This window comes from Nicotiana tabacum, chromosome 7 (assembly GCF_000715075.1).
Source record: "Nicotiana tabacum cultivar K326 chromosome 7, ASM71507v2, whole genome shotgun sequence".
In the NCBI taxonomy this organism is placed as follows: Eukaryota; Viridiplantae; Streptophyta; class Magnoliopsida; order Solanales; family Solanaceae; genus Nicotiana; species Nicotiana tabacum.
In genome coordinates, this window is record NC_134086.1 from 111,871,072 (window position 1) to 111,886,927 (window position 15,856).

The following is a 15,856-nucleotide window of genomic DNA, read 5'->3' on the forward strand; positions in this document are numbered from 1 at the left end:
TTTTGGTAGTTGGGACTACAGAGAAGCTGTGATTTCACTGTTGGTGCTGTTGTTTCTTCTTTCTGAGCTCCTTATTACACAAAAATGAAAAACAAAAGCTAAACTAGCTAAGACTATCAACTACGACTTAAAGATTCCTATATATGAGTCTTCTGAAGCTTGATCTTGAGTTTTGGTTGGTTCTTCATGTGGACTCTGGTCTAAATCTTGCTGCTTGTTAGCTCCAGGTGTTGGTTCTCTCCCTTTTCAACTTCTCGGATCAAGGCGGGATGTGCAAAGCTTGTGACTTCAATCATGTCTTGAGCAGTCCACATCTTTTCTCCGCTTCTGCACTTTGAGTTCAACTTCTTTTCTTGTTCTTCCTTTCTTTTATTTGGGTTGAGACTTCTTCTTTTGGTCATCTCAAACCTTGTGCCTCACAGTAGAACCCTGTTCAGGCACCAAAGCAAACAAACAAACGAAATTTTCTGCCCCAGTTTTCACTAGGAAAATTTCGTGAGTTATTTGTAACAAAAATCTAAACTACTTCTTTATTGAAAGCAATAAAATTAGGATTATGTATCCTTGGGAAAAGAAATACAGGGAGTGGAGACCCTGTATCTAAAATGAAATCAACTAGGGATTGGAGACCCTATGTTGGAAAAAGCAGACTAGGGAGTGGAGACCCTATGTCTAAATAAAATCAACTAGGGAACGGAGACCTTATGTTGGAAAGATTACCAGGTTATACTGGCATCAACTAGTGAGTGAGACCCTATGCTGGAAAGTGAGACTACTGACTTGTGTACCTATGCTAAAATAATCCAAGAAGGATTTTTTTTTTCTTTTCTTTTTTTTTAAGAAAAATCAACATTTTTTTCTCTTTTGAGAAAATCATTCTTTTAAACAAATTGCCCCAACGCCTTTTTTTTAATCGAGAATCCTTTTTTTCTTTTTCAAATTATCCTAGTAGAAAATTCGTCATACTAGGTTTTCTATTTTAGGAGAAAGATTGATCAGACTAAGATTTCTATCCTAGGAGAAAATTCATCAGACTAGGTTTCCTATCTTAGGAGAAAGATTTATCAGACTAAGATTTTGATCTTAGGAGAAATTCATCAAACTAGGTCGCTTTTTTCACTTTTTTTTGGTATCTTAGGAGAAAGATTCATCAGACTAAGATTTCTATCCTAGGAGAAAATTCATCAGACTAGGTTTCCTATCTTAGGTAGGATTAATTGGTTAATTAATTGCTTTATTAAAATGAAAATTAAAAAAAATTGTTCATTTTTACAGTTTAGATTCTAATATTAGATTAGTAATTTCCTCTTTATTAATTTAGGATTAATTAATTGGTAAATAGTATAAGAAGATGATTAGTTTAATTTTATAATTTAGATTAATTTAGGATTAAATTTAGAACTTAATTAATTTAGTTAGGATTTTAAATTAAAGAAAATAAAAAGAAAACAAAGAAAAAGGAAAATGGAAAAGAAATTGATTTAGTTTTGGTGTATTGGGCCACTGTCGCGCCCCCCTTTTCTCGCGAAATTGGGTATATGACATTTGGGAGGACAACTCGTTCCCTTTTGGGAATTGGATTTTTTGATCTGAAGAGTCGTCACCTAATGATTAAGTGCATTAGGACACTAGGAAGAATTTGTTTAGAAAAACTAGAGTTTGGGTAAGGGCTAGAAACTATCTCGAGGGGAAGGTGTTAGGTACCCCTCAAGATCCACTAGTGTGGTTCCCGGCCATGCTACAATTGTGACATAAGTACAAACAATAAATAAGCAAATAAGGGTTTCAAATATGAGGGGTTGTCACATTGTGATTGCAAATAAGTTAAAGTTTGAAAAAACAAGGAAGCTGAAATTTGAGAAAAAGGAGTTTTGGAATTTTGAAAGTAATAAAATAAACAAGTAAAGGGAAGGGGGTCCTAGGTTTATAATATATGGATCACATCAATGCAATACCCGGTAACCACTCCTCAGAAGAGGGGTTACACAAGGTATTAGCGCACCGATCATCAAATCTATATCTACCCTTTCCTACCCCGTTGAGGTATTAAATGCAGAATGGTTTCGTTTACTTATTGCATGCTAGTACCCGCCCCAATCCTATTAGTCCCGGAGGCATTTGGGACTACTAGTCCTAAAGGGAAGGGAGATTTTGGGCTTTGTATGGTTTAAAAGGATAAAATTCTAAAGCGACAAACAAAAACACATAAGGCAGATATGGGAAACACATAACAATTTAAAAGGCTCAGACAGACCTCCTCACTTAAAGACAGATTGTTTAGCATGTCTTGCAGATACTGGTTATGGCCTAAATTAAACTTAAATGTTAGGGAGGCAGACTGGTCTATTAAACATTTCAGATAAGAAACCGGAATCAGACCTGCCTGCTGGTTGGAATTAATAGAGTCTGATTCAATTAGCTAATTTACCTTATAGCTTGCTTAGGTGAAACCTATAGGCATGATATCTAAATACGAGAGAAAGATATTGATTTCAAAAGCAAATTTATTAACAGCAGGAACATAAGTTCTGCAAGCGTTTAAGCAATGCTATTACTGATTTTAAACTTATAAGCAAGTTTAGGGATTCAGATTAGTTGCTTATTCCTATAGGCATGCTTTCTAAGTGTGACTGATTTTAACCTTTACGAAAATGTAGAAATCCTATAGGCATGGCGTCTAAAATGCTGATTTTTATTATTTAAGCCTATATATCGTTTGCCTAGTGATGGATACGTATGCAGTATTCAGAAACTCTATAGACATGCTTTCTATATGATAGGCAAAATGCAGAATCTTATGGTCATGTTATCTATATGAGATGCAAAAATGCAAAAGCTATTGATATGATATATATGCAGAACTTATAGGCAGGATTTCTAAGATGAAAAAGTGCAGAAATTTATAGACAGGATTTCTATATGAAAATGTAGAAGTGCAGAACCTAAAATAGGATTTCTATATGAAAATGTAGAAGTGCAGAACCTAAAACAGGATTTCAAAGATGCCGAAATGCAGAACTTGCCATGATTTGCAGAAATAAAGACCTAATGAGCATGATATCTACCCTTATGCATACATGAGTACCCCTCCCCTTTTCACTATAAGCCCCCATGAGTTATTACAAATTATTACAGCCCAGAATGAAGAAAAGAAAGTAAAAATTACATCAGAAAGCTAAAATTCCAACCAAGGATAACCTGATTCAGACTTCTGTCTGAAGCATGAAGTAAACCAACTCCAAAGATCAAATTCCAAAGCCTTTCTCCTATTTGGAATGTGTCAGAGTTTCCTAAGAGTCTCAAGTGGACTCCGGGTAGTGCTTACACCCAAATATATTGCAGAATTGGATTATAGTGCAGTGTGGAAGGGTCGGCCCTCAAATGTCCAAGTTTAGAGGGAGCTCAAGGTCCCAAAGCAAGGCTCATAGGAAGGGGGCAGAACTTAGAATCTAAGAGAAAGTGCAAGTACATAGAGGGAATTTTGGGGAAGGCCAAGGCAGGCTGGTGGTCATATCCAGCAATTAGGAGTGCTGGCATACCTCTAACCAGCCTATTAGCCACATTATTTGGGAGTTAGGATCCATTAAAGGATCAGGTCCAGACATGAGCAGCAATATGGATACTGCCATGCCTGAACCTTTACTCAAACACATAGAAGGGAATAAGGGTATGGGGAATTCACACAGCAACAGATGCAAAGAGAACAACATATTCAATACAGAACATAAACAACAAAGTAGATAAGATTGTTGAAACTGTAAAGCAAACACATAGGGATGAAGCCGAAAGTTAAATTAGAACATAATAGTTTCAGGAAATAAGAAGAGAAGAGCAGTAGTAAAGCCAAATTGCAAACACACAGCCAGAAGATTTCAGAAGAGAGTAGAATGTTAAATTGAGAATGTAGGAGTATTGAAATTGAAAGTGTTCAATAAGTGTTGTGTAAGTGTTGAACTCAAGGTCTTAAAGAGTATTGAATTGGAAGTCCTCAAAAGTGCAGAAGGGTCGTGCCCTTTATAGTGTAGAAAGCAAGTAAGAAAAGGTAAGAAAATAGTTTCGAAATCAATCACATAAGGTCTCCCTTCAATTAAGGGATTCTGATTTTAAACTGGTAAAGGATAATTAAGAAAAGAGTTTGATCAAGATCTTTTCCAAAGTAGCACAAGAAGGGTAAATACACGGAAGTTATTTAAGGAAAGAGTTTGATAGCAACACGGTTTATGCAAATAAGAAAAGTCAATCAATCAACAACCAGTAAAAAAATCAGAAATTGAGTTTTGGTATGAATGAATCCAACCAGAAAAGGTGAAGAAAGGTTTAAGTAAAGAAAAATCAGTAACAATAAATCAATCCTTATTAAAAGGAATTCTGAATCAATCATAAATCGGCAAAACCTTTTTTGAAGGAAGAATTCATCATATATAAAGTGCACAGACATGTGAATCAAGAAAGAGTTGTCATGCTAATTAGAAAAGCCTAGCATAGAAAAGTTCAGAGTCAAAGAAGTTCGAGTTCAGTACAAAGACTCAAAACGAGTCTGAGAAACCTAGAGTTTCAAAATAGAACCGTAGTCTCAAACACAAGAACGAAACTCGCCAAAAACCCCAAACCCTAGGGTTTTCAACTCGAGTCAGATACAGAGAAAAGAAGACAAATAACGGAAACAGGCTTAGAGGTCTTTTTCAGAGACTTATGAGAAAAAAAAAGATGTAATAAAAAGTTTGAAACAACAAAGTGAGAAAGCTGATTTGAAGCATAAAGAACACGTTTTAAGAAAGCTTGGAACTTAACAAGTTTCAGAAGAGAAACGAGATAGTATAGCACTTAAGAGAATACTAGAGGAAACATGTTTAACAAAGAACTCAAACAAAGTCCAGAAGAAGGCAACTAAAGACCTAAAAGCTTATTAGAAAATACAGTAAAGGAATATAGGGGTAAACAAACACATAAGATAAACATGTGAAAGCATGATATAGAAACCAGTAGAAGAAAGAACGGAGCACAATAAAAGAACATGCAAAATAAGGCAAACATAAAGATACACGAGAAGAACATGTTAGGTAGGAAAAGAAAACATAAAACATAGCATAGACAGATACACACAAAGAAAAGAAGAGTAAGAGTCAGAGAAACATTTCGAAATTTTTTCAGAAACCCTAAATCGAAGAGAAACAAATTTTGAAAGAAAAAATTGGGGAAAACATTTTAAAACTCCAGTATAGCACAGATATAGCATAGATTTAAGAAAACAACCAGATAAAAACCTCGAATGGCTAGGGTTTCAGAGAAACCCTAGAAATGAGAAAGGCTTGGAAGAAAAGTCCGATCTTGAGTCGGATGAGTTAGAACCAGGCTCGAAATGCTTTAGATGTGCCGGAGCAAGGCCGGAGAGGCTTCAAAACCATGGATTTGAGAGGATCTGAATGGACACCACTAAGGTCAGACCTGAAAGCTTCGAACCCCAGACGTTTGAGAGTGGAGGGAGGTGAGTACATGCCATCCATGGCCTGAGAAGCCATAGATTCCAGTGAGGTTATGGTCGGAGAGGATGACAGAGGCTAGGGTTCCAGGGAACCTTTGAGAGAGTTTGAGAGAGGAGAGTATTCAAAGGCGGCTGAGAGATGGAAATGAGGGGATTAGAGTAGGGTCGGTGGATTAAAAATGGTAAGGGGTGATCGTGGCCGTTGATCGTTTCGATCAACCGGCCTGGATTAAAAGGAAGACTAGGCAGGTTGGATAAATGGGTTAAAGGGTTGTGTTGAAATTTAAATTGGGCTGGTCCAATTGGGGGTTAAGATTGGGTCAATTGGAGGCTAAAATTGAAATGTAATGGGGCTACAATTGAAACGAAATGAGGCTAAAATTTACATAGTCAGTTTTTCCCTTTTATTTTACAAAAATAATAAAAATGATTTTGAAAACAAATTAAAAGTACTGAATCAGTAAATAATATATAAATATTAATTTAAAAATACTGGAACCAATTTTATGATTATAAAAATGCTGTTAAATCTTAAAGTAGGCTAGAATTGCAATTATATGCAATTTAGCTTTAAAAATACCAAATAAATTTGTAAAAATATATAAAAATTACCTTAACTATATTTTGATATAAATATGGGAATAAAATAAATTATTCATCAAAATTGATGATTTTGGAAGTAATTATTGATTTTGTGCTGCTAAAATGGATAATAAATTGGTTTTAAAAATCTTTTAAGAATTGGGAAAAATACTAAAACACTTGGGCATGCTTATATATGCGTACATATGTTATTTTGAAAGTATTTTGTATATATGAAACATATATAGGGAAAAACTGGGTATCAACAACTGCCCATCTTTACCCGGGAAGGATGAAAGAGTGGTCGGGTAAAGATATGATGGCCAATTTTGACCGAACGAAACGACTTGAAGAATTTGACCATGCTCTGGTTCCTGAGTTGCCTACATATCCCTGGTCTTACAGGAATCAGTTCATATGTAGTTCAGGAACCATCGGCGGAATATGCTGACGGAGATTTTTTCAAGAACGGACGAGATATTCGGGTTGGGGTGGATGGTTATAGTCTAGTAGAGCTGTGGGAACTAGAGCGGGATCGCTCCTGCTGAGACGGCCGTTGCTAGCCGGTTTACCTGCAAATGAGCAATACGAACATATATTGTGCATAATTTTAAACGTGATGCAAGTTCCCTTTGGACCATGAATGTTGTCTTTGGACGGTTAAGATGACGTCATTAGACCATGACATCCTGGGCCATGAAGCGTATAATAAAGGATTCGCAGGATATGAAATGATGCTCTCGGGCTATGAGGATGATGCCTCCGAGCTATGATGCCTTTGAATAATGATATGCAAAAGATAAAATGGGGTCCTCAGGCCATGGCATGGCGTTCTCGGGCTATAAAAATGGTGCCTCCAAACAATGATGCCTTCGGACAATTTGGCGATATTTCAGCCCATGAGATGTAGAAGGAGGCGATCTTTCAGCCAATGCAAAAATGTAAATGAGGTGGCGGTATTTCAGCCGATGCAAGATGTAAATAGAAAGTGGCGATATTTCAGCCATGCAAAAATGTAAACGAGGTGGCTGTATTTTAGCTGATGCAAGATGTAGATAGAAAGTGGCGATATTTCAGCCATGCAAGAAAAATAAAAGTGGCAATATTTCAGCTGTGCAAGATGTAGATGAAGGTGGCAATCTTTCAGCCATGCGAGACATAAATAAAGTGGCTATATTTCAGCCACACGAGGCATAAATAAAGTGGCGATATTTCAGCCATGCAGGTGGAGACAGGGCTTAGTCCTGAAAAGCGGAGTGGTAGCCTTATACAATGCAAGAAATGCAGGTGGAGACAGAGCTTAGTCCTGAAAGGCAGAATGGTAGCCTTATGCAATGCAAGAAATGCAGATGGAGACAGAGCTTAGTCTCGGAAGGCAGAATGGTAGCCCTATGCAACGCAAGAAATGCAGGTGGAGATAGAGCTTAGTCTCGGAAGGCATAATGGTAGCCTTATGCAACGCAAGAAATGCAGGTGGAGGTAGAGCCTAACCTCGGAAGGCAGAATGGTAGCCTTATGCAGGAAGTAAAAATGACAAATGACAATAGAGTTTTCTTAGCTGATAGCGGATTGCGGTATCGTGATTACTGGGGATATTGTGCCTACTGGGGACATTGTTGTGCGGATAGCAGTTGCGAGCAAGTGCACCGGTTCGGAGAGTTGTATTCCTGAACTTTGTGAGTGAGCGTATAGTACATTTGATGATTTTTCAACTCAAGTGTCTGTATCCAAAGAAAAATTGTGAGTTTGTAAAGGGGGAAAAGTTAGTTCGTATCCCTGCTAGCTTTGCTAGACCTGCTCGGCTTTGATCTGGTGATACTGTACGTATCATTGGGGTAGCATTGCTAAACAAGGCAATTTTAGTAATGAACATGCATGATTTAGTAAAAGCATAATATAAGTGCATAATTAAGAATAATTTTCTTTAGATGAACCGACGACTGTGACGTGGTTCAAGACATTACAACTTCGCTTGCTCCGGAATTTTGAGGGTCCTCCTCAAAATTCTACCCCAGTTTACTAGGATGCTGCTCCTGACAGCTGTTAATGATAAATGGCTAGAATTGACTTTGAAATTTTGAGGGTCCTCCTCAAAATTCTGCCCCAGTTTCCAATAGCGGGGGAAATGGAAATTTTATTGAATTGTGACCGAACCCATAGGGATGCCTATGTATCCCCTCTTAAATGGGAATCAGGTCAGGCGTAGTTCAAATTACAACATAAAAGAAAGCATAAAGGTTACACATAGTATCGCTTGACTGCGTCTGAATTGATCAGCTTTGGCCAAACTTCTCTGTCCATTTCTGCAACATCTTAAAGATTGGCTCACAAACGACAGTAGATTGTGCTATGAACCGGCTGATGTAGTTAAGTCTTCCCAAGATACTCATTACATCCTTCTTGTTCTTTGGCGGTGGCAACTCTTGAATGGCTTTGACCTTTGACGGATCTAGTTCTATTCCTCGGCGACTCACAATAAACCCAAGTAGTTTTCTGGCAGGAACCCCGAATGCACATTTTGTGGGATTCAGCTTCAAGTTGTACCTTCTTAGTCTATTGAAGAACTTCCTCAAATCTTCCATGTGATCAGTGGCTTTCTTGGACTTGATGATGACGTCATCTACATATACCTCGATCTCCTTGTGTATCATATCATGGAAAATGGTAATCATGGCCCTCATGTAGGTGGCCCCAGCATTATTTTAACCCAAACGGCATCATCTTGTAACAATACATTCCCCACGGCGTAATGAAGGTCGTTTTCTCAGCATCTTCTTCATCCATCCAGATCTGATGATACCGAGCAAAACAATCAACAAACGACTACAGCCCGTGCTTTGCGCAGTTGTCAATTAGAGTGTGTATGTTTGGCAAGTGGAAGTCGTATTTGGGACTGGCCTGGTTGAGGTCCCAGTAGTCGACACAGACTCTGACCTTCCTGTCCTTCTTTGGTACTGGCACGATGTTGGCTAACCATGTTGGATACTCTACTACTCTAAGAACCTTAGCTTTGACTTGCTTGGTGACTTCTTCCTTGATTTTCAAACTCATGTCAGGCTTGAACTTCCTGAGATTCTACTTTACCAGTGGGCATGTCGGATCAGTTGGCAGCTTGTGCGCCAGAATAGATGTACTCAAACCAGTCATGTCGTCATACGACCAGGCGAATATGTCCTCATATTCCTTCAGAAATTCTGTGTATTCTTCCTTTTCTGCCTGTGACAAATGAACGCTGATCTGAGTTTCTTTGACATTTTCTGCATCTCCCAGGTTAACAATCTCGGTCTCGTCCAGGTTGGACTTAGGTCTGTTCTCAAAATCCTCAACTTCTTTAACAACCTCTTTTAGTATATCATCTTTCTCTGAGTCTGTTTGTCGCGTTGTCTCGTTATATGTCATAGCCGTTGGTTCATCAAGATAAGTAATAGTAATACTGTAAATAAAGTAAATAAGAGAAAGTAATAAGAGTAAGATTCATACGAAAAATCAAAATGCTTTGAAAAATTCTATAACTATTTTGAACATTGAAGATCTTATTGCGAAATTAAAAGGCAAAAGGAAAGTCAACTAGTAAAAAATGAAAAATAGTGCATGATACTTGTTTAGCCTTGCTACCCCGAGGCTTTTCGGGCTCTGATGGTTCTAATGGACCAATTGTTGAGGCGCGCTCCTCGGCTCACGGCTTGTATGGAAGGGACTTCCTCCCCCTCCTCCTCGAAAATGACACAACAATCCATGCATACTCTTCCAAAAACAAATCCCTCATCGCTGCCAGTGCTTCCTCTTCTTTTGACCCATATATAACATATGTTGGCTGGTAAATCTGCTCTAAGCAAGGTATCAGATGCTCTAGTGGATAATAAGTCCTGCACCATGGCGATGACCATTCATTGAACTCTTTCTAGGTGTACTCGTATCCCAAACCGAATGTGGTACCATGTTTCTTCATCTTGACAGGCTTAGCGATTCCTTAGAGGTTCTTGCCAAGTCCCTTACTTGGCTCATATCCACACCGGTTCAATATGCTTTCGATTTTGTTGTCCCACCATTTATCTTTGTCAACGACGTTGACTCGCTCGATGTGGTGATAGGTTTATCCGCTTATCTTCCTTCTTCCTCCGATCGCTTGGATGGTCTGGCGACTGTATATAGGATTGCTACCGTCGCCGTGGATGATCACCTCTTGGTGATTCCACTCAAATTTCACTGCCTGATGTAGGGTTGATGCTAGAGCTCCAACAGCATGAATCCATGGTCATCCCAAGAGCAAGTTGTAAGATGTCGGCACGTCTATTACTTGAAAGTCGACATCAAACCAAGTAGGCCCCATCTGTAAACACAGGCTGATTTCTCCAATAGTGGACCTTTAGGAACTGTCGAAGGCTTTGACGTTAATGGCCCCGTCGTTGATCTTATGCAGCCCTTTCCCTAATATTCTGAGTGTTACCAGTGGACAAATGTTAAGGCTGGTCCCTCCATCAATCAGGACCCTAGTGATAAAATAATCCTCGCATTGCACGGTGATGTGCAACGCCTTGTTTTGGCTCAGCCCTTTTGGTGGCAACTTATCTTTATGAAAAGTGATTTTGTGACTCTCCAATACCTGTCCCACCATATTTGCCATTTCTCCTCCAGTGATGTTACTTGGTACATATGCCTCACTCAGCACCTTCAATAAGGCATTCTTATGTGCGTCAGAGCTTTGTAGCAGAGCTAATATAGAGATCTGGGCTGGCGTTTTGTTCAACTGATCAATGACTAAATACTCTTTGGCCTGTATCTTCCTCTAGAGGTCGTCAGACCCAGCTTCAGTGATGGCTGGCCGTCCAGATACCTGCTTACTAAACTCAGCCAAGTGTTCTGGAGTATAAACCCTGCCGGTCCTTGTCATACCCTGTGCCACAACTGCTTCTCCGAACTTGGTTTTCCCTTTACTTCTTGCATCGGCTGTGTAATCCTATGGTATGGCCTTTGTGTAGAATGGTGTTATGGCTATCATTGCTACCGGAATGGGCACCCTTGCTTTGGAAGGTAACACAGCAACCTCAAATGGCGCAGGTTCCTTTGGGGACCCAAACTCGACCTCGATTGGTGTTGGCGTCTTTGCAGGGGGTGGTTCTTCAAACTCAAGTGGTACAGACATATTCACCTCGGCGTCCCCAGAAGGCTGAATCTAGACCACAATCGGGTTAAGGGTGACTGTTGATTTCTTTGGCTCGTCACCTTCTGTGACTAATCCAATCGATCCTTTGGGGTCCCAATCATCCTCTATCTCAATCATGTGAATGCCTCCACCCTTGTGGTCTGGTAGAGGGTTTCTATGGACATTTGGAGTAGGCTCTTTTGCCACGATGATCTTGTTGTCAATCAAAGCTTGGATCTTATCCTTCAGAGAGCGACACTCATCAATGGTATGCCCTTTCATGCCGGAATGGTATGCACAAATTTTGTTTGGGTTGACCCATTGGGAGGGGTTTTTGGGGGTTATGGTAGGGATAGGGATGACATAACCAGTAGCTTTGAGCCTTTTATACAGCTGGTCAATTGGTTCGGCAATGGCGGTCTACTATTTGGGAGGTCTGCGGTCAAAATTTGGTCAGGGTCTAGGCAAGTTTTGGCGAAGGGGAGGTGATTGATAGTGGGCTTGTTGGGTGTTGTAGGCTTGGTAGACATGTGCGGGTTGGGAGTATCTGGGTGAAGTAGGTTGATATATGGGTGGTGGAGGTGATTGGTAAGTAGGTGGTGGAGCTTGGTAAGAGGGCGAGGGTGCTTGGTAATTTGGGGTAGGTTGATATGTGAGTGGAGGCATCGGGTAGTCTTGGTATTTGATAGTGGATTTAGTTCTCTATGCAACCATCACGGCGCTCACGTCCCTCTTCTTGGATGTACCACCAGACTGTAGAGCCTTGTTGGTAGCCTACAAAGCTTCAAGGTTTGTGACCATGCCACTTTTGATACCTTCCTCGATCCTCTCCCCCAGCTTGATGATGTCAGAAAATTTCGAGCTTTCAATCAGCATCAACCTTTCATAGTACTTTGGGTCTTGAGCTTGGACGAAAAACCTGTTCATTTGTTCTTCTTATAAAGCCGGTTTGACCTTAGTAGCTTCTGATCTCCAACGAGTGGCATACTCGCGGAAAGTCTTCGTAGGTTTCTTTTTTAGGTTCTGGATGTAGAACACATCTGGCGCATTCTCCGTGTTGAACATGAACCTGTCCATGAAATCGGACGCCATACTTACCCAATTCGACCACTTCTTCGGGTTTTGGCTAATGTACCAAGACAGAGCATCTCCTTTCAGACTTCTCATAAAAAGCTTCATGCAAATCTTTTCGTCCTTCCCTACTCCGACCAGCTTGTCGCAGTATGTCCTTAAATGGACTCTAGGATCCCCTGTACCATCAAACATTTCAAACTTAGGAGGTTTGTACCCCTCGGGCAGTTCGACATCTGGTTGTATGCAGAGGTCTTCGTATTTCAATCCCTCGATTCCCTTACTTCCTTCAACACCCTGAACTCGGCTAGTCAACTTCTTGAGTTCTGTGGCCAGGTTCCTGATAAGGGAGTCTTTGTCATCAGATTCAGGTGTGCTTGAGATGGGTGGAAAGGACTGTGGTATGGTTTCCACATAGATGGGGATGTTATGGTGAGTGTGGAGATGATCATTTGCGGAGTTCAGTAGTTCAGGGATGAGTAGCGGGGTGTTGTTGGAAGTGTGGCAAGTGTTACAGTGGTAATGGGGAGCGGAATAGTTTTATGGTTTCGGGATGTTTTGTGGAGGTGTGGGGTTTTGAGTGTTAGGAAAGTTGACATCTGGGGTGGTGAGGGAAAACGACAAGCTTGCCAAATTCCGGACTTGATCAAGTTCCTCCTGAAATTTCAATAGTTTCTGCTCGAGTTGGGATGCACCTTCTTTGGAGACATGAGTACCCTGAGTGATTTCTACCCGTTCAACCGAGTTTTCCTTTCTGATGTTGCTCAAATCTTCCATTTTTCCCTTGTTCCTGTTTCTGACGGGACTAGTAGGAGGAGTAGGTGGAGGGCCCTTGGATCTTGTGGAGTATGATGACGATGACAGAGTGCATGAACTAACCTTTAGGGAGGGGAATAAAACAAAAACAAAAACAAAAAGGTAGCAAGTTAATGCGGATTATAAGGAAAAGATGTTGCGATATTTAAACACATAGTGCGAGAATATAAATTGTGTCCTAATTTGAGAGCCTCGTTGTGCCCAAGGTAGGCCTAGCGACAAGTTGATTTGGAGAACTTATAATGCTAAATGCCTCATTTTATTGATAAAAATAAGATGAATCCCAAAAATGACACGAAAATAGCAGAAGATAAAATGTCATTACTAGCCGTTGGCCTTATTATATTTCATAAAGTAACAGAAAACTCCTACTATTTTGTCCCAGAAGGACCTTCCTCAGGTTGAATGCTCTCGTTAATCAAATCCTCCAGCTCGCGTAGGTTCACCAGTAGAAATGCCTTTGCCATGTGTTCTCCTTCGTTTCCTTCAACGTTCTGGCAGTCGGTGACTCTCTTCCTCACTTTCTTTTCCAATTCCAGCAGACTTTACTCCAGATATTCCAACTTTTCGCTAACTTTGGCGGCCCTCTCTTTCCACTCGTTGATTTGGTCATTTGATGGAAGACTCCTCCACCAGTATAGCAAGAGTGAGGGTGTGCTAACCATACCAAAGTTGGGGACCTCGTGCCTCATGTTTCTGCAAGACAAAAGGGTTAGGCCCATACCCCCACCAGACTCGATTATTAAATATCAATAATTGGCATAAGCAGCATTCAATTTTCCAAATAAATGCACAGAACGTGGTAATGTCCGTTTGGGTTCCAAGGAAACCTAGTGGACTTTGGACAAGGCTATCTTAAAGAGTCATTATGTGGACAACATAACTGACTCGGCTAGGTTTTGACAGTGATGCATGCATAATTAAACAGAGTAGGGTTTCTATGAGGTATTAGACTGGTACCCTTGAGCGGAAAACTCAAGAGGGAAAGGCACGGAACCATCGACTACACCGTTGATCAACTAGTTTTACTGCAAATACACCTTTGCCAAATTTAGGGGGTAATAATATCGGAAGAGCGCAACCACTCATTATAAGCGTTGCTATGGTATTTTGTTTGGCATGAGTGGAATATGATGTTGAATATGTAGTTACAATAATTAAACAAATTGTCAGGTATTTGCACATTCATAAGGTAATAATTACAATAATTGCTCAAAATTACAACAGTATTAAAGGAAAGCGGTAAAAAAAAGCATTAAGAGAAACAAAGAGAAGAAATGAAGAGCCAAGTCAGTTTCTTGAGTAGGAGAGCCAAATAAATACTTAAAGGCATTAAAGACATTCAAGGAAGCATAAAGTCACAAATAGCATGAAATGGTAAAAGCCTTAAAGAAATCCCCAACAGAGTTGCCATGCTGTCACGCCCCCTTTTTTCTCGCGAAATCGGGTTTATGACATTTGGGAGGACAACTCATTCCCTTTTGGGAATTGGATTTTTTGATTTGAAGAGTCGCCACCTAATGATTAAGTGCATTAGGACACTAGGAAGAATTTGTTTAGAAAAACTAGAGTTTGGGTAAGGGCTAGAAATTATCGCGAGGGGAAGGTGTTAAGCACCCCTCAACATCCACTAGTGTGATTCCCGGCCATGCTACAATTGTGACTTAAGTACAAACAATAAATAAGCAAATAAGGGTTTCAAATATGAGGGGTTGTCACATTGTGATTGCAAATAAGTTAAAGTTTGAAGAAACAAGGAAGCTGAAATTTGAGAAAAAAGAGATTTGAAATTTTTAAAGTAATAAAATAAACAAGTAAAGGGAAGAGGGTCCTAGGTTTATAAATATATGGATCACATCAATGCAATACCCGGTAATCACTCCTCAGAAGAGGGGTTACACGTGGTATTAGCGCACCGGTCATACAATCCATATCTACCCTTTCCCACCCCGTTGAGGTATTAAACGCAGAATGTTTTCGTTTACTTATTGCATGCTAGTACCCACCCCAATCCTATCAGTCCCGGAGGCATTCGGGACTACTAGTCCTAAAGGGAAAGGAGATTTGGGCTTTGTATGGTTTAAAAGGATAAAATTCTAAAGCGACAAACAAAAACACATAAGGCAGATATGGGAAACACATAACAATTTAAAAGGCTCAGACAGGCCTCCTCACTTAAAGACAGATTGTTTAGCATGTCTTGCAGATACTGGTTATGGTCTGAATTAAACTTAAATGTTAGGAGGCAGACTGGTCTATTACACATTTCAGATAAGAAACCGGAATCAGACCTACCTACTGGTTGGAATTAACACTGTCTGATTCAATTAGCTAATTTACCTTATAGCTTTCTTAGGTGAAACCTATAGGCATGATATCTAAATACGAGAGAAAGATACTGATTTCAAAAGAAGATTTATTAACAGCAGGAACATAAGTTCTGCAAGCATTTAAGCAATGCTATTACTGATTTTAAACTTATAAGCAAGTTTAGGGATTCAGATTAGTTGCTTATTCATATAGGCATGCTTTCTAAGTGTGGCTGATTTTAACCTTTACGAAAATGCAGAAATCCTATAGGCATGGCATCTAAAACGCTGATTTTTATTATTTAAGCCTACATATCGTTTGCCTAGTGATGGATATGTATGCAGTATTCAGAAACCTTATAGACATGCTTTCTATATGATAGGCAAAATGCAGAATCCTATGGCCATGTTCTCTATATGAGATGCAGAAATGCAAAAGCTATTGATATGATA